At 42.7% G+C, this 18,480-nt stretch overlaps 1 long non-coding RNA gene across 1 annotated transcript; it reads right to left on the reverse strand.

Annotated features, from left to right (window-relative positions):
* Positions 1-672: 672 nt before the first annotated feature.
* On the reverse strand, positions 673-17,730 carry LOC120365398 (uncharacterized). Its single transcript, XR_005580341.2, has 3 exons — positions 17,661-17,730; positions 8,038-8,207; positions 673-1,640 (listed from the first exon to the last, which is right to left on the reverse strand). It is a non-coding gene; the product is annotated as an uncharacterized LOC120365398 (long non-coding RNA).
* Positions 17,731-18,480: the final 750 nt, after the last annotated feature.

Consider the following 18,480-nt stretch of genomic DNA (forward strand, 5'->3'; position numbering starts at 1 on the left):
GTCCCTGTCCTCGAGGGTCTCACGTTGTGGAGAAGAAGCAGAAGAGATACTGTCAGCAGATACAGGGGCTGTCGCAGAGTCAGGATCCCATGAAGAAGAACCCCAGCTGGCTCCTCTTCATCTTGTTTCCAAGCTTGAGCTCACAGAGTGAGCCCAGTTGGGTTCGTGTTACACAAGGGCACCGTCTCCATCTTTGCTTCCCTTGAGGAAAGATTTTCACTTTGTCACAGGACCCACAATGACCTTGACATTGCTGCATCTCCTCCCATGACACAGGGTTCTTTCACTGATCTGGTTAAATGAATTAACAATTTCCTGTGCAGTGGTGGTGGTGGCAGGGGGTGGAGGGAACAGGAAATGTGACGGAAAAGGGGAGATATTATATTTGGGCTTTGAAGGATGAAGAGGAATCTGCATTGCAGGGTGAATGCCTGGGGGTGGGACATGTTTTGTGACAATAAAAAGTCCCCATCTTTCTAAGACCCAGCTTTCTCGAATCTGTGGGGTGGGGATAAGGGAACTGCCCTTGCTCACTCATGGCGTCCTTGGGAGTGTCCTCTGACAGACCCAAGGCAGAAATGTTTTGGGAACTATAAACTGCTGTACAAATTATTATATAATACTCAGCCCCCCAGCACAAACATTGACTGTCAGCAGAGAGGGTTAGAACAATTTTTTGCAAGTTGATGAATTATTTTAATCTTTTGTAAATTGAACTCTCCCAAAATGGTTTTCGTTAATATCTGATGCCCACTACTGAACTACCACCCCACTTATCTTTTACTGAAACACTGATAACACAGAATCTAGCTTGCCTTTGTGAACACGTTAAAAAACAAATTTTCAGGGAGAAAAATAGAAAAATAGCCAGTGATGTTGGTTTGACATTTCTTGCTAGAATTTATTCAGGCTGCTGATGTCTATATGCAAACAGTACATTCAGAAGCCAAATGGGTTCTGGTGCCTTATGAATTTCTTTCTTCTCCCCAATTTGCATAGAGGGGAGGCCAGCAAGAAATGTAGTGGCAATCAAATTTCACTTGTAATGAAACAATGCAGCGTTTTTGACTGGATGGGTGTTTAAATAATCATGACAGTAGCAGCTAGTTCCTTTCTTCCTTTGTCCAATTAGTGCTATTTTTTCTGCAAGGATTACTCAAAGGTAGTCAAACCTTGATCCTCCCTGTGTCAAAAGTCTGCCTGAAAGACTGACTTCTCATTATCTAAGAAGAAAACAACACATTTATTTCTCTGTTTGGGTGTGACACCACTTCAGAGAAAGGTTGCTAGCTTTGAGCTGAAATCTTATTTCATCCCTGGCGTGCAGGTGAGGGCTGTTTCTTCTAGGGATTGGAGAGAACTGAGCCAGCTGAGGCAAGTACCCAGGATAGCCAGATGCCGTTAGCAAACAAAGAGTCTCGGTGGAAAGTGAGAAAGTGTGCATTAGGGCGAAGAGGCTGAATTGCCACCTATCAGCAGCTCTGGGAAGAGAGAAGCTCTGTAAATAATCCACTTCTAGGCAGTTTAATGCTTTGAACATAGTAACAGCCCATGCGCAGAAACCATCTGATAGAGCAGACTGCAAATTTCACTTCCAGCAATGTGGTTGTGCTTGCACTGCAAGCAAAGGTTCTGGCAGCCTAGGGAGAAAGAGGGAAGAGAAGGAGGGGGGCTTTGAAATATAGCCTGGCCCTCCTCCCGCCTCCATGATGCCGCGGGGAAGGGGCATCTCGGAAGGGATCTCAGCTGTTGATTAGAGCCAGTGTAATTTTCTCTTTTAGAACTTAGGACTGTTCTACCACTGCCTGTAGACTTCCCAGAGTAATGAATCAATGGTGTCCATGGGGCACCTCTTACATGTGCAGCTGATCCCCAGCATCCGGAGAGTGGTATATGGTTTACAAAGCGTTTTTTATTTACAGTGTTGTATATATTTCCCCCAATAATCCTGAAGAATAAGAACAGGCATAGACGTTATATTCCTGAAAAAAAGAGGTAAAAGAATAAGATGTGGCCAGGTGCGGTGGATCATGCCTGTAATCCCACCACTTTGCAAGGCTGAGGCAGGTGGATCACTAGGTCAAGAAATTGAGACCATCCTGGCCAACATGATGAAACCCCATCTCTACTAAAAATACAAAAACTAGCTGTGCCTGGTGATGCGTGCTTGTAGTCCCAGCTACTTGGGAAGCTGAGACAGGAGAATCACTTGAACCTGGAAGGTGGAGGTTGCAGTGAGCCGAGATTGTACCACTATACTCCAACCTGGTGACAGAGCAAGACTCTGTCTAAATTAAAAATAATAATAAGACGTCATAATATTCATAATAATAGCTCAAATTTATTGAGCATTCACCAGACTTACTATCCAAATTATCACATTTAATTCTCATAACCACCTTGTAAGGGAGGTACTCATCACTCCTAGTTTGCAGATGAGAAAACCAAGGGTTAGAGAGGTTAAGTAAACAATCTAGGTCATACCTGTAGGCCACAGCCACTCCAGCTGAGGCAGAGCCTGAAGTCTTCTGAATCACTATGCTATGCGGCCTGGGTCTCTTTCACACTTAGTCCTGTTAGTCCCCCAGGGAGAGATATTCAACAAGTACTAAGAGCCTACTGTGGGCCAGGAATACCTAGACACTGCTGATGCATTCGTTCATTCAACAAATATTTCAGTATTTCCTGAGTGCCCACTAAGTGCCAGCTTCTGTTTTGTGTTTGGGGGTACATCCGTGAACAAAGCTCTCTGCCTTCCTGGAGCTTACATTCCACTGAAACAGGATATATTTAAGGAAATCACATGGCATATTAGCAAGCGATATGCTGTGTGGGAGAAAGAAAACTTACAGTATCGTAAAGGGGACCAGGAATGCCAGATTGAGAGCAGACAGGGTAAAGCAGCCAAGACAGGTCTTGTTGAGAAGATGGTATTCCAACACAAAAACTGAAAGAAATGAGGGAAGTAACTATGTCCATACATAGAGAAGAGCATTACAGACAGAGGGAAGAGGGAGTACCTGGCATGTTAAGAGAACAGGAAAAGGTAATGTGGCTAGAACTTTGAGTAAGGAAGAGACAGCCATACGAGATGTGGTCACGGCATGGTGAGGTCCCAGTTATGGCAGTCCCCCACTTCACTGTGAAGACTCTGAGTGAAATGGAGTGCCTGGCAGGGCTCTGAGCAGAGGAATGGCCTGTTCTGGTTTTTGTGTTTAAAGAACCACTCTGAATGCTATTTTGCGAATGAACTCTAATGGGGCAAGGATGGAGGCAGGGAGGCCAGGCCAGAGGCCACTGCAGTGGTCTGGAGAAGAGATGATGCAGGCTCAGGCCAGGCGGCGGCGGCGGTCAGATTCTGTGGGTATTTTGAATGTAGAGCCACGCTGCAAGTCTACCAAGTCACTAAATCAACTGAAATCTGGTGTAAAGAAAACTGTTTTCATAATAGAGGAACAGAACACAGGATTTCATGAATGGTGACTTAGAATGCTGACAGTTAGTGCTAGCTAGGAAAGAACTATACTTAGATCCAACAGAAATCATGACAATAAGAAAACAAGAAAACATAATACATTCCTGTTGTCGTTCTTTATTTTATGAAATTTAATGTATTTATGAAAATAAAGCAAGCCACACGAACAAAGCCACATCATTTATGACTTTGCCCTTGGGACTGTGCTGTGAGTACAGTCCACAGACAGAGTTAACAGTATTTTAAGAATTATTGTTTCTTTGTTCTCCAAGCTGAACCCTGTTTTAGTCCATTGGAAAATACAATTAACAGGAGAAAAGGAAGCAAAATCATGCAAGTATTAATTAACCACTCCTGATCCCTATGCCTACGGACTCTTTATGATTGTGAGAAGCCTAGGAAAATGGCATTTTTCTTCTTGGGCTTCATCTATTCGATGCAAATGTGGAAAACAAAGTGGCTAGATGAACTTGATTACCATCTCTTTAAAGGAAGATGAGTTGTACACAGGCAGTTGTCATTGGCTTGTTGTTTTTTACCTTCTCTATATATAGCACAAGAAGTGTTTTGCTGCTAAGACTCGGTGGATCACCATTTGTTCCTTTCTCATGGGTGGGTGTGGGCAGAAGATGAGCACCAACAATATTTCCTGCTTGACTCTTATGGGCCAAGACTCCGTTACTGTCTCATGCTCCTTTGTATACCCAGTTTATAGTCTTTTAATTCAGCCTGACATTGTTCTTTATTGAGGTGCACACCATCATTAATGTTCACAGTTGGATGAAGATCTTGCTTTCTAATCAGCTACAGGATTGATGATTGTATATTAAGGGAACATTCTCCTCAGTGGAGCTCACTCTTAAACGTGGACTGGGGCATTGGATTAAGTTCTGAGTATTAGGAGATCACTTTGAAGATCTATACCTTCCTTCTTGCCTTGTGGCTAATTGTGCAGTCATTATCAGATTCCTGATTAAGAAAGCATATGATGAAAGTTTCCTCTGAGAAAACCACTGTGGGTAAATGCCTAAGCTTAGCCTCTTCAAAATATGATTAAATATTAGGTTGGTACAAAAGTAATTGTGTTTTTTGCCTAATAGTTGAGGCATTCTTATTCATCGGGATCACGGAATTTCAAAGTTCTAGCCATTAACAGGCAAGAAAATGAAATAAGTAAACCACATTATAATTATTTGGGAGGATTATTAAAAACGATAAAAGTTCAATTGGGAGCCTCTGCTAGAAATCACATGACATGTCTTTGAGAAAAAGCCCAGGCACAATCACCCCTATCTGGACAGAGCCTCAGAAATCAACTGCTCACTTAAGGCAAAGGAACATTTCCTGTTATATTAAACTTTGTCTACACCCAAAAATGAGATCAGAAGAAAGGGAACAGTTTGTGAACCTCGTGTCCAGGAGAAAAAATAAAGGGCTGAAAACTAAAACTCTTTTTAACCATCTCAAAAGGAAGTCAGACATTACAGACCAAGGACAACTACTATAAAAACCTTGGATATCAAGTCAATTTTCTCACATTGTAAAACTCTATGCCGCCGGGCGCGGTGGCTCACGCCTGTAATCCTAGGACTTTGGGAGGCCGAGGCAGGTGGATCACGAGGTCAAGAGATGGAGACCATCCTGGTCAACATGGTGAAACCCCGTCTCTACTAAAAATACAAAAAATTAGCTGGGCATGGTGGTGCGTGCCTGTAATCCCAGCTACTCAGGAGGCTGAGGCAGGAGAATTGCCTGAACCCAGGAGGCCGAGGTTGTGGTGAGCCGAGATTGCACCATTGCACTCCAGCCTGGGTAACAAGAGCGAAACTCTGTCTCAAAAACAAAACAAAACAAAACAAAAACAAAACAAAACAAAACTCTATGCTGATGCTTCGTTTCCCTCTTCCTCTTCCTCCACCTCCTACACACACATGCACATGCACGCACACGTGCGCGCACGCGCACTCACACATAGAGTCAGTGCTTCAGGATCAATAACAATGAGTCTACTGCCAGGTTTGAGAAACGTCAAGGGATACAGTAGATAGCACAGTGACGGAGGTTGTCACTAGGCTGGATGTGAGAAAACAGTTGAAAAACATGTACTGAAAACTCAGTTTGGAGGTTCCGCATAGGAGAATGGCTGGGGGAGGCAGGGAGAACAGCCTGACTCATCTCAAAGAATATTAGAATCAAATACATCCCTCACAGCTTCCAGCACATGATCTTTATAAGTGTGTCTGAGTCTAAGAACATTGCTTCATAGCAAGACACACTTTCCCCCGTTGCCATGGAAACAGCACTGTTCCCATGTGTCGGGGCGCGCGCGCACACACACACGCACGCACTGTATGCTAACACATTCTGGTGTTTCTTATACTTCTAAAAAAAAACATGTTTTGCCTGGCTCAGTGGCTCCTGCCTGTAATCCTAGCACTTTGGGAGGCTGAGGAAGGTGGATCATGAGGTGAAGAGTTCAAGACCAGCCTGACTGATGTGGTGAAACCCCCTCTCTACTAAAAATACAAAAATAAGCTTGGCATGTTGGTGTATACCTGTAGCCCCAGCTGCTTGGGAGGCTGAGGCAGAATTGCTTGAACCTGGGAGGCAGAGGTTGCAGTGAGCCGAGATCATGCCACTGCACTCTGGCATGGGTGACAGAGCAAGACTGTGTCTCAAAAAAAAAAAAAAAAAAAAAAAAAAGATATGTTCAGAGTGCAATGACGCTATCTCGGCTCACCAAAATTTTACTAATTCCTACGATCTGCTTGTTACCTATTATCTCGGTTGTTATGACATCAGAAATACTGAATTTAGGTTTTTCTTCAATATAATCTTTCCTAGAAGTGAAATAACTCATTATTTGCCCCTTCACCTAGCTCCAAATTTTCTCCCACCCCTTAAATGAACATACTGTAGATCTGAATGCCTATAGTTTATTAAGTTTTTAGAAACCAATTTCAGATCCTAGTCAATGTCTTTGATGGGTATAATGATGCAATTTGTGTATTTCATGTTCTTAAATATTCTCAATCTAAAATATTGTTTTTAAACTGGTAAAATGGCAATTTCTGGGAAGAATGTTGATTAATCACAGGTTCGTATGAGTGTGGGACTGTATTGGTCTGGTTCAGTCTTCAATCTATATACACTTGAAAAGAAACTAAAGGAAACTGATATAGAGAATACATTATTTTGACAAGTGTTTCTTGGGCACCTACTATCTCCATAGATGACCCAGTTGCCCCTGAGAGCTGATTCTGGCTACATGGAGACACTCACCCTCAATGAGGAGATGGCATGGTGCATGAGAGTTGGGAAACAGCCTTCAAAGCTCACTACAACCAGCTGTGGCTTTCACTTCACCTTAATTAGGCCACAGAATCATAACCTGTAAACTGAGCAACTTGGACTAGACTATCTCCCTGGTCAGCTTCAAGATGCCATGGCTATACTTCCATTTCAGAAGCAGGCCCCATGGAGTGTGTGGTTGCTTAGGCAGCCTCAGTAAGTCCCAATCTAGGAAGTGACTCAGCCATAGGGGGCTCACACCCCATCAGGCTTCCCACCCCTTGCTGCACCAGTCTTCACCCCAGCCCTTGGCCCTCCAGGTAGGACAGAGCTCCTTCCCAGTGTCCCCTTCCTTCTCCTTCTGCCCACCTCAGATCTACCCTTTGTCACTCACCGGCTGAGACCAGCTGTCTTGAGGCAATCATTGCTGCCAAGTTATCCAGTGGCTGCATATGTCACATGGAAGGCAACATTCTTATGGTAAAAACTTACTTTCTGCAGATACCAAACCTGGTAAAGTCTTCAATTTATTTCCTACAACTTACCTTCTCCCATTCTTTGTTTCAGCCTCAAGGGCATTTCCAGGCTCTTCACTGCCCTCAGCCTTGGCCTCTAGCCAATGCTGCTGCCACTGCCCAGAAAGCCTCTCCTCCACTCAATACTCTATTAACTCCTCCCCACCCTTCAGCGACAGCTTCCAAGTCTCTCTCCCCAATTGAGCCCTTTGCTATTCTCTTTTCCTTCATAGATTTTACTAGAAAGTACAAACATCTCCCTCAGTAGATGATAGATTTCATGAAGGCACTGTGCCACTGTACACCTGGTACCTGCCTGGTACACAGCAGGGGCTTAGGTTAATAACCGTTGGTTAAACACATGGATGAACAAATGAATGAAAGCACTGTCTTAACCCAAAGATGAGACAGATGGTGGGAATTGCAGGCCCTGGCACCTGTCGATGGGGGAAAGAGACATTTTTGAGCAGGTGAAACTTGTCTCTCATCTCCACCTGCAGTGCTCACCTGACTCTTAAAGGACAGACACCAGAAGCAGAAAATATCATCACTGCCAAATGTAGCTTGGCCTATAACTATTTGTCAACCATAAGGCTTTGATTCACTACAAAACCTTTCTTTACATGAATTCGAAGCATTTCGCTTTGCATTTGAGCAAGCATGTTGGTGACAGCAGTCCTTAGAATGTGAAGCACAATGGTTTCAACATCAGATTGAGATGGTAAGGCTGAAACTTGTTCCCATCTCACAATGAACCTTTGGCAGAACAAAGACCAGAATCGAATTGTTGTCAATCAAGTCACTTTTCCCCTCTGGGCCTCAGTTTCCTCCTCTGTAGTTTGAACGTACCTCTTCCTCCACTTCACTCCTCCCAAAGTGCTGGGATTAGAGGCATGAGCCACTGCACCTGGTCTTCATGTTTTTATCTTTTTAAAAAAAATCACTCACATGTGAATGTTTCTTTAAATAATTGGCTTCTAGAAGACACACTTTCTTGGGAATAAAAAAGGGCATTAGTGCTATTTTTGTTGTGGCGATTGATGCCAGCAGATTTATAGTTGCCCTACTTGTTCTGTTCATCTTGCCTGCAGAGTGAATAGATGTCTGGGTAGATAGCCCTCAAATCTTTGAACAGTGGTCCCAGCTTTAAAATATGCTTTCTTGTCCTATTTTTACCACTGAATCAATGTAAATCAGAAAAATCCTTTAACGTCTTGATGTCTTAGTTTTTTCACAAGTGAAATGAAAAGAGTAGCTGGTTCTCTGTATACCCTGAGAAATCTAGGACAGGGTGGTTCGAATTTGTGACTGCTGCCACGCCAGTTTCACGGAGATGTCTGGCCTCTGGGGAGCACAGAGATGCAGGTGTGCCAGTGATCTGTGACACCTCTCTTCCTGCATCCCAAGGAAGGTTGCTAGATGCCCTGACTCCTGGTGTTCTATGGCTGGAGAAGACCAAGTCAGTGTTACTTCTAGAACAGTGCCTCCCAACAGGACCAAGTCCAATCTGGTCTGATCTGTAGGCAATGAGAAAAATAAAAATAATATGGTGCATGTGTCAGTGTGTCTGTGTGTGAGTGGGTGAGTGTGCGTATCGTCAGTTTTCTTTCTGAGATAATGTAATTCCCATTTTTTGGTGTTAAATCTTTTTTTTTAATGTCCATAATATGTACTTGTCATAAATTTTCAAAGTCTGCTTTAAAACACTGAGCTGAAGGACAACGCTGTTACTGTTTCCTAGCTCTTCTGTGACCTGGTTTTGACAGTCAATTATTAACTTACTTTGGCTAGAAGAGATAATGTTAAGCATTGGAAATTTACTTAGCTTCTTAACTAGAAGGACACTAACATTTACTAAGGGTATACTGCGTGCTAGGAACTGTGCTTGGTGCTTCCATGTACATTATTTTATTCAATCCTCTTAGGAACTCTATGAAGTTCGATGTATGAGAGCCACTTAAAGTAAGAGAAATTTGAAGCTCAGAGAAGATAAATCACTTGGTCAAGGTCCCCAGTTGTTGACCATCAAAGTATGAATTTGAACTCAGTTCGTCTGAGCCCAAAGTCCATGGTTTTTAACCTCACTACCTAATTCCCAAAATAAAACCTCAAAACTCATATTTTAATCTGGAGTATACTTGTATCAACTGAAGGCCATTTGGAGACTAGCATTTCAATTCTGATACCTACAAAGAAAACATTAAAAGACGTCAGGCACAGGGACTCACCATAAATAGCTCTGGGTTGAGCAGGACTGGCTCATCCATGACACCTTCCTATCTGCTGAGCTTGTGAGAATCTGAAAAGGGGCCAAAGCCAGGGACAAAGTGAGTCCAAGTCCCTGAGTTGCGCTGTGACCTTGAGTACATTCCAGAGCTCAGTGTAAAACATCCTTGATTATCTCTTCTGCCATATCATCTATCCTTGATTTTCTATCAATAGGAACAATCAATGTTGACTGGATTGAATGACACAGAAGCAAATGAATCGTTTGTCCTGCAGGACTGTAACCAACAAACAGCTTTGTATTCAGTGATATTTGGGCCAGTATTTACTTCTTTATCTCATATCTGTTTTGTCTGTGATTAATTTCACCATGAAGGTTGTAACCAAGAAAGCTAATGTTTTGAATTTTCAAGATTTCATTGTAAGAAATCTGTTCAAAAAAAGAAAGAAAGAAAGAAATCTGTTCAAGGGAAGGCCAAGTCTTTGGGCAGAATGACCAAATTCTCCTAAACCTCAAGTTTGCAAAGCTTTTTTAAAAAATTAGAATCTTGGTCTTTTTAGCTAAACGTTCCCATTCTTGTAGGTCTTGTGGGAGTGTCTTGGAATCAAACCGGGGGACTAAATATAGGCAGAAGATCCGGGAACACACATTGGGAAACAGTTCTAAGATACTCATATTTCATTTGAGGGGCATATATAAGCATCAATGGCTGGCTAGAGGCTTTTCCTTTATTATTTTTCTTTCCAACCGGCAGGGATAAAGAATAGCTCTTGCTGACCCTACATGCTGAGAAGGAACTGCACAAACCTCCAAAAAAAACACTTTTTGGGGGGTATGTTTTAGTACAAAAAATGGACCAAAGTGAAGAAGCCTTAGTTGTAGAGAACTCCAGAGGGTTGAAGTGGGAGAGGGTTGAGAACAAAGGTGTCCTCATGGGCCAGGAGAGGACACCCTGGCCCATGCCTTTCTTAAGGACAAAGCATGTGCTGGGCACTGTCAGCATGGAGTCCATAAATGCAGACGAAGCAGTCACACAACTCAAAGTCCTTCAGCATTTACAGACAGTTCTGTTTTTATCAGATATACAAGTCAGCATATCTTCCGAATGCTGCCAGCAAATGCCAACTCTCTGGCTGGCTGCCACACTTCTCCAAGGTAATGCACGCTGTGTGCAGGGCTGTCTTCACGAGAGTTTATAGGCAAAGAACAATTCTTGTTGATCAACACCTGGGCTAAACCAGTTCTTTGATATGCAGGCATACCTTGTTTTATTGCATTTTGCTTTATTGCATGTCCTAGATACTGCTTTTTTTTTTTTTTTTTTTTTTTTTTTTTTAACAAATTGAAGGTTTGTGGCAACCTGGCATCAGGCAAGTCTATTGGTGCCATGTTTTCAACAGCTTGTGTTCATTTCATGTCTCTGTGTCACATTTTGGTAATTCTCACAATACTTCAAACTTTTTCATTATTACAATGTTTATTATGGTGATCTATGATCAGTGATTTTTCTTTTTCTTTTTCTTTTTTTTTTTTTTGAGACAAAGTTTCACTCTTGTTGCCCAAGCTGGAGTGCCATGGCGCGATCTCGGCTCACCTCAACCTTTGCCTCCTGGGTCCAAGTGATTCTTCTTCCTCAGCCTCTGAGTAGCTGGGATTACGGGCATGCACCACCATGCCTGGCTAGTTTTGTATTTTTAGTAGAGATGGGGTTTCTCCATGTTGGTCAGGCTGGTCTCAAACTCCCTACTTCAGGTGATCTGCCCATCCTGGCCTTCCAAAGTGCTACAGTTACAGGCATGAACCAACATGCTCAGCTGATCAGTGATTTTTGACGTTACTGTTTTATTGTTTTGGGGAGCCACATAAGATGGAGAACTTAATAAATGTATGCGTTCTAACTGCTCCTCCGACCAGCTGTTCTTCATCTCTTCATTACCTTGGGCCTCCCTATTTCCTGAGGCACAACAATATTGAAATTAGGACAACTAATAACAATACAAGGGCCTTTAAATATTCAAGTGAAAGGAAGAGGAACAACATCTCTCATTTTCTGTTTTGTTTTTGCTTTGTTTTGTGTTGTTTTTGAGATGGAGTCTTGTTCTGAGGCCCAGGCTGTAGTGCAGTGGCACAATCTCGGCTCACTGCAACACGGCAACCTCCATCTCCCAGGTTAAAACAATTCTCGTTCCTCAGCCTCCCAAGTACCTAAGACTACAGGCGTGTGCCCCCACACCCGGCTAATTTTTGTATTTTCAGTAGAGACAGGATTTCACCATGTTGGCCAGGCTGGTCTTGAACTTCTGACCTCAAATGATCCACTCATCTTGGCCTCCCAAAATGCTGGGCTCACAGGCTTGAGCCACCATGCCATGCCACATCTCTTACTTTCAATCAAAAGGGAGAAATGATTAAGCTTAGTGAGGAAGGCATGGGGGAAGCCAAGACGGGCTGGAAGCAAGGCCTCTTGCACCAAACACTTGGCCAAGTTGTGAATGCAAAGGAAAAGTTCTTGAAGGAAACGGAAAGTGCTACTCCATTGAACACATGAATGATAAGGAAGCAAAACAACCTACAGTTGATATGGAGAAAGTTTGAGTGGTCTGGATAGAAAACCAAGCCAGTCACAATATTCCCTTAAGCCAGTGCCTTGTCCAGAGCAAGGCCCTGTCTCGCTTCAATTCTGTAAAGACTGAGAGAAGTGAGAAAGTTGCAGAAGAAAAGGTGGTGGAAGCTAGCAGAGGTTGATTCATGAGGTTTAAGGAAAGAAGTTGCTGCCATAACGCAGAAGTGCAAAGTAAAGCAGCAAATGCTGATGCAGAAATCGCACTCGTTATCCAGAAGATCTAGCCCAAGATAATTGATGAAAGTGGTGACACTAAATAACAGATTGTCGTGTAGATAAAACAGCCTTCTATTGAAAGATGCCATCTAGAACTTTCTTAGTTAGAGAAGAAAAGTCAAGGCCTGGCTTCAGATCTTCAAAGGACAGGCTGACTCTTTTGTTAGGGGTTAATGCAGCTGATGACTTTAAATTGAAGACAATGTTCATTTACCATTACAAAACTCCCAAGGCCCTTAAGAATTATGCTAAATCTACTCTGCCTGTGCTCTAGAAATGGAACAGCAAAGCCTGGAGGGCAGCACATCTGTTTACACCATGGATTAGTGAAGAGTTTATGCCCACTGTTGAGACTTACAGCTCAGAAAAAAAAAAAAAAGGTTTCTTGCAAAACATGGCTGCTCATTGATGATGCACCTGGTCACCCAAAAGCTCTGATGGAGATGTGCGAGCAGATTAATGCTATTTTCCTGCTGCTCACACAGCATCTATTCTGCAGCCTAGGGATCGAGGAGTAATTCTGACTTTCAAGTCTAATTATATAAGAAATACATTTCATATGATTATAGCTGCCATGGATAGTGATTCCTTTGATGGATTTGGACAAAGTAAATTAAAAATCTTCTAGAAAGGATTCACCATTTTAGATGTCATTAATAACATTTGTGATTCATGGGAGGAAGCCAAAATATTAATGTTAACAGGATTTTGGAAGAAGCCGATTCCAACCCTCATGGATGATTTTGAGGAGTTCAAGACTTCAGTGGAAGAAGTCACTACAGATATGACAGGAATAGCAAGAGAACTAGAATTATAAGTGGAGCCTGAAGATGTGACTGGATTGCTGCAGTCTCATGACCAAACTTAAATGGATGAGGAGTTGCTTCTTATGGATGAGCAAAGAAAGTAGTTTCTTGAGATGGCATCTACTCCTGGTGAACATGCTGTATCGTTGTTGGAATTACACAAAGAATTTAGAAGACTACATCAACTTAGTTGATAAAGCAGTGGCAGGGTGGGAGAGTATTGACTCCCAGTTTTGAAAGTTCTACTGTGGGTAAGTAAAATGCTATCAGACAGCATTGCATGCTACAGAGAAATATTTTGTAAAAGAGTTCATCACTAAGTCCATCATTGTCTTATTTTAAGAAATTGCCACAGTCACCTCAACTTTGAGCAACCACCACTCTAATCAGTCAACAGCCATCAAAAGTGAGGCAAGATCTTCCACCAGCAAAACGATTAAGACTTGCTGAGGGCTCAGATTGTCATTAGCATTTTTGTTTTTTAACCAATGAAGTACTTTTAAACTTAAGCATATATGTATGTTAGACGTAATGCTATTAATACAGCTACTTAAAAGACTACAGTATCGTGTAAATATAACTTTCATATGCACTTATCGTGTAAACATAACTTTCATATGCACTGGGAAACCAAAATAATGGTGTGAGTTGCTTTGTTACATTATTTACTTTGTTGCGGTGATCCGGAATCAAATCTGCAATGTCTCTGAGGTATGCCTGTACTTAATGTCATCCCTAACTATTACAGCGCTCTTAGGCAAGTTTATCTTTGAGAATGTTTTGGACCATGGAAGGTCACACAGAGTGAAGTGTATAAAGGGTTCCCTGAGAAAAGAGAGCTGGAACTTGAGGCAAGGTGGCAGGAGGCAGAAGAGAGAAGACAGCTAGAAATACTTAGTACGGTGTCCCTAACTAATTGGTGAAACCAGGCCAAGTTTGGCAAAATTTCTGTAGGAAAGCCAAGTTTGGAGGATGGGTCAGTGGCTCCCTGGAGTCCTGATCTGGAAGAATTTCTTCGGTCACAGCCAGCCTCAGCAGTGATAACTACAATGATTGATTACTGACGTCTGCCAAGGGCCCAGGAAGGAGTGTGTGTGGCCTGTTTGTCAGCTGTGCTCTGGTGGACGTGAGGCTATATTTTGAACTTTTTGGCCTTTTGCTGATCTCTCTTTTCAAAAACACACACCAGCATTTCCTTTCTCCTCATACATATTCACAGGGAAATACTTGCTACTCAAATAAGAGATTTATACTAGTTTAGGCAGAATCTCTCAGAAGTATCGGAGCTAATGGGCAGTAAACACCACTCAGCATATGTCTCCAGAAGCTATGAGCAGAGAAGCCACTACAAGTTGGTCATCACTGTGTAGTCACCTTTTCTCTTTGCAACTGATGTCCAATACACAGGTTCTCCCATGACTCTGAACCAATTGTCACCCTCACATCCCCTGAGTGGATCACAACTGTGGCAGGATCTGTGACATCCATTCTGGGCTTCGCACATAAAACATGGTAGAGTGATATGAACTGTGACTGTGTCGTCACCAGCACTTTTAGTCAAAACTGAGCTCTCTGGAAATATCTGCACCACTTGAGGGAGTTGGCGTCCCCAGCTGTGTCCTGCTGCATGACATGAAACGGTAGAGGCGGGCCACTTGTCTTGTTCCTTTATTGCTACACTGCCTGGCTCTTTGCTATTTTTATAAAAGTCAACTTTTCCTTAAATATCAAAGAATTTTGGCCGGGCATTGTGGCTCACGCCCATAATCCCAGCACTTTGGAAATCAGAGGTGGGTAGATTACTTGAGGTCAGGAGTTCAAGATCAGCCTGGCCAACATGGTAAAGCCCCATCTCTACTAAAAATACACAAATTAGCCAGGTGTGGTGGCACATGCTGGTAATCCCAGCTACCTGATAGGCTGAGGTGAGAGAATGAATTGAACATGGGAAGCAAAGGTTGCAGTGAGCTGAGACTGTGCCACTGCACTCCATCCTAGGCAGCAGAGCAAGACTCCTTTGCAAAAAAAAAAAAAAATTATCTTCAAGGAGCCCCTCTGTTTTAGTCTGCTGTGCTGCTATACCAAAATACCGTAGACTGGGTGGCTGAAACAACAGAAATTTATATCTTTATAGGTCTGGAGGCTGAGAAGTCTGAGATCAAGGTGCTGGCCGATTCGGTTCCTGGTGAGGGCCAACAACCCAGCCTCCAGACAGCTACCTCCTTGCTCTGTCCTCACACAGTGGGGAGAGCAAGCTGCTGTCTCAAGGACAGTGATCCCATCATGGGCGCCTCACCCTCAAGACCCAATCTAAACCTAATGAACTCCCAGAGGCCCACTTCCCAATACCATCACATTGGGGGGTGAGGGCTTCCCCATAGAAATATGAGGGGGACAAAAACACTCAGTCTGTAACACCTTCCTTCCTGGAAGGTGTATTTTCGTTGGAAAACACCAATCCTTGACAATGCAACCAAACTTTTTAACGCTAAAGAGTTTGATCTGAATGTTTTGTGCTTTAGGTTTTAGTGGGGTTGGTGTGCTTGTGCTGCTGGGTTGAGAGAAGAGAGAGCTTGAAACATTTTTAACATTTAGCAAAATAATGATGTTTTCGGTTTTAAAAAGAGCAGTAAGTGACTCGATTGCTATTGCTAATTGTAGAAAATGTCATGGTGGAACTGCGTGGGGAAATACAGAGGAAACAGCAGTGGGTTGGGGAGAGTCATTTTGAACTGTTTTTTGTTAAGTGAACTGATAATTCTGCTTGTTGAGTTGTTAATACAATGTCGAAGTTCAGGTGCTGTATCTGATTTCAATTCCTGATTCGTCTACTTAGTAGCACTGTGACCATGGGCAAGCGACTGAATCTTTCTAAGTCTCAGCTTTATAATTTCTAAAATGAAAGTAACAATAGTTCCTACTCTATAGGACTCAATGAGAAGAAGATTCAGTGAGGAGCTGGGAGTGGTGGCTTACACCTGTAATCCCAGCACTTTGGGAGGCTGAGGCAGGAGGATCACTGGAGCCCAGGAGTCGAGACCAGCCTAGGCAATAAAGTGAGACTGTTGATACCAAAACCAAAACAAAAAACAGCCAGGTGTGGTAGTGTGTACCTGTGGTCCCAGCTACTCAGGGAATGAGATGGGAGGATTGCTTGCGCTCAGGAGGTTGATGCTGCGATGTGCCATGTTCATGTCACTGCACTCCAGCCTGGTGATAGAGCCAGACCCTGGCTCAGAATAAAAAAAAGATTCAATGTGAATGTATGCAAAATCATTCAGGATTGTGTCTGGAACATGTAAGCTCTCATCAGATGTTAGCTATTATTATTCTTACTACTATGATTTATTAGCAGTTGGATGGGAAAGATACAGCGCTAGGAAGCCAGAGCCCTTTCTTCAATTACTGATATACATTAACAATAACAACAATAGTAGCAACCCTTTTATGTACTAGGCTCTTAACATGAATTAATTTACAACTGCCCTATGAGGTATTATTATTATTATAATCATCCCTTACTTATAACTGAGGAAACTGAGTCACAGAAAGATTAAGTAACTTGCCCAAAGTAACATGGCTAATGACCAGCAAGGCCAGAGCTTGAATCTAGGCAGCCTGTTCCAGAGATGACACGTCGAACTATCATGATATGTTGCTTTTTGTGGTCTATACAATTAGGGCCACGGCTGGAGGCAACGTATAGACCCAATAATCTGTTTGGATCCCTCCGCGTCTCGGATCCTTGGAAATGTCCCTGAGTTTAGATCTATTGTTATGCTCTATATCAGGCGTCCCCAAACTTTTTACACAGGGGGCCAGTTCACTGTCCCTCAGACTGTTGGAGGGCCGCCACATACTGTGCTCCTTTCACTGACCACCAATGAAAGAGGTGCTCCTTCCTGAAGTGCGGCGGGGGGCCGGATAAATGGGCCCGCGGGCCGTAGTTTGGGGACGCCTGCTCTATATCAATAGAGCATATGAAAAACACAGTTCTAAGTCCTTAGCTTGTGAAACTCTCATAACATTTGGCTTAGTGAAGTCAAATGGTACAAAAACAAAAGTAAAAGGCACATGTTATAAAAAGTCTTTTCTTACCTCATCATCCAGCCATTTAGTTCCCTTGCCCAGAGATAGTAATTGTCAGGTAATGGATCAATTTCGAGCCAACTGTTAACACAAACCTTACCCCTTTATCATCCAAGACAAACACTGCTTCCATGCCCCACCTCCCCTCTCTGCTCTGACTTGCTGGCTGGAGACAGAATTCCCAATGAGGTAGAGAAACAGAGCTAGTTTCTCTCCAGTGCTAGCCTCACCTTCCCTTTCCCTCTCATTACCTCTCCCCTGCCCTACCACTACCGGGCCTTTCTTTACCAACTTACACTATCAGCACTTTACACTACACCAACGGTATCCTCAAGAGGAGGCTGGGGACACCTGCTTTAATTTCAACAACTCCTTTGCTAACATGACTATCCTTCTGGGTTTATCACCATTAGCATACCACTCACCCTGTGAAGTATAAGGACTGATGTGGCTGGACCACCAGAGAAGACTCATTCTCTGCAATATTCCTAAACACAATAAAGAAAAAGAATAGGATTTTCTTTCTAAGTATTCTAGTACTAAACCTTGTAGCCACATATGTACAGGAACAGAGAGATGCAGGGCATGCTATTGATCTCATTTGCAAAACCTAAAAATAATAGCAACAACCAATTAAGCATATACACATTGACTAGCAGATTAAACCGTTAATAGTGAGTACATTACCTACCAACCATCTTAACTTTTAATAAGAAGCATGAGTTTGATTTACTTATATATGATTTTCAGATCTTTTCTCCCCTTTTTATTGTGGTAAAATAACATACGCTTTACCATTTTAACTATCTTTATTTAGTTAGTTGTTTGTTTTTAATAGAGATGGGGTCTCACTATGTTGTCCAGGCTGGTCTCAACCTCCTGAACCCAAGCAGTCCTCCCGCCTTGGCCTCCCAAACTGTTGAGATTACAAGCGTGAGCCACTGCACCCATCCTCAACTATTTTTAAGTCTATAATTCAGTGACATTAAGTATATTTACAATGTTGTGCAACAGTCACTACTGTCATTTCTAGAACTTTTCATCATCCCAGATAGAAACTCTGTACCCATGAAATAATAGCTCCCCACTCCTCCCTCCTCCAGCACCTTATAACCTTGATTCTACTTTCTGTCTCTATGGATTTGCCTATTCTGTAAGTGACATCATGCATTATTTGCTCTTTGGTCTCTGGTTTATTTCACCAAGAATGATGTCTTCAATATTCACCAATGTTGTGA

This window comes from Saimiri boliviensis, chromosome 10 (genome assembly GCF_048565385.1).
Source record: "Saimiri boliviensis isolate mSaiBol1 chromosome 10, mSaiBol1.pri, whole genome shotgun sequence".
NCBI classification, from domain to species: domain Eukaryota; kingdom Metazoa; phylum Chordata; class Mammalia; order Primates; family Cebidae; genus Saimiri; species Saimiri boliviensis.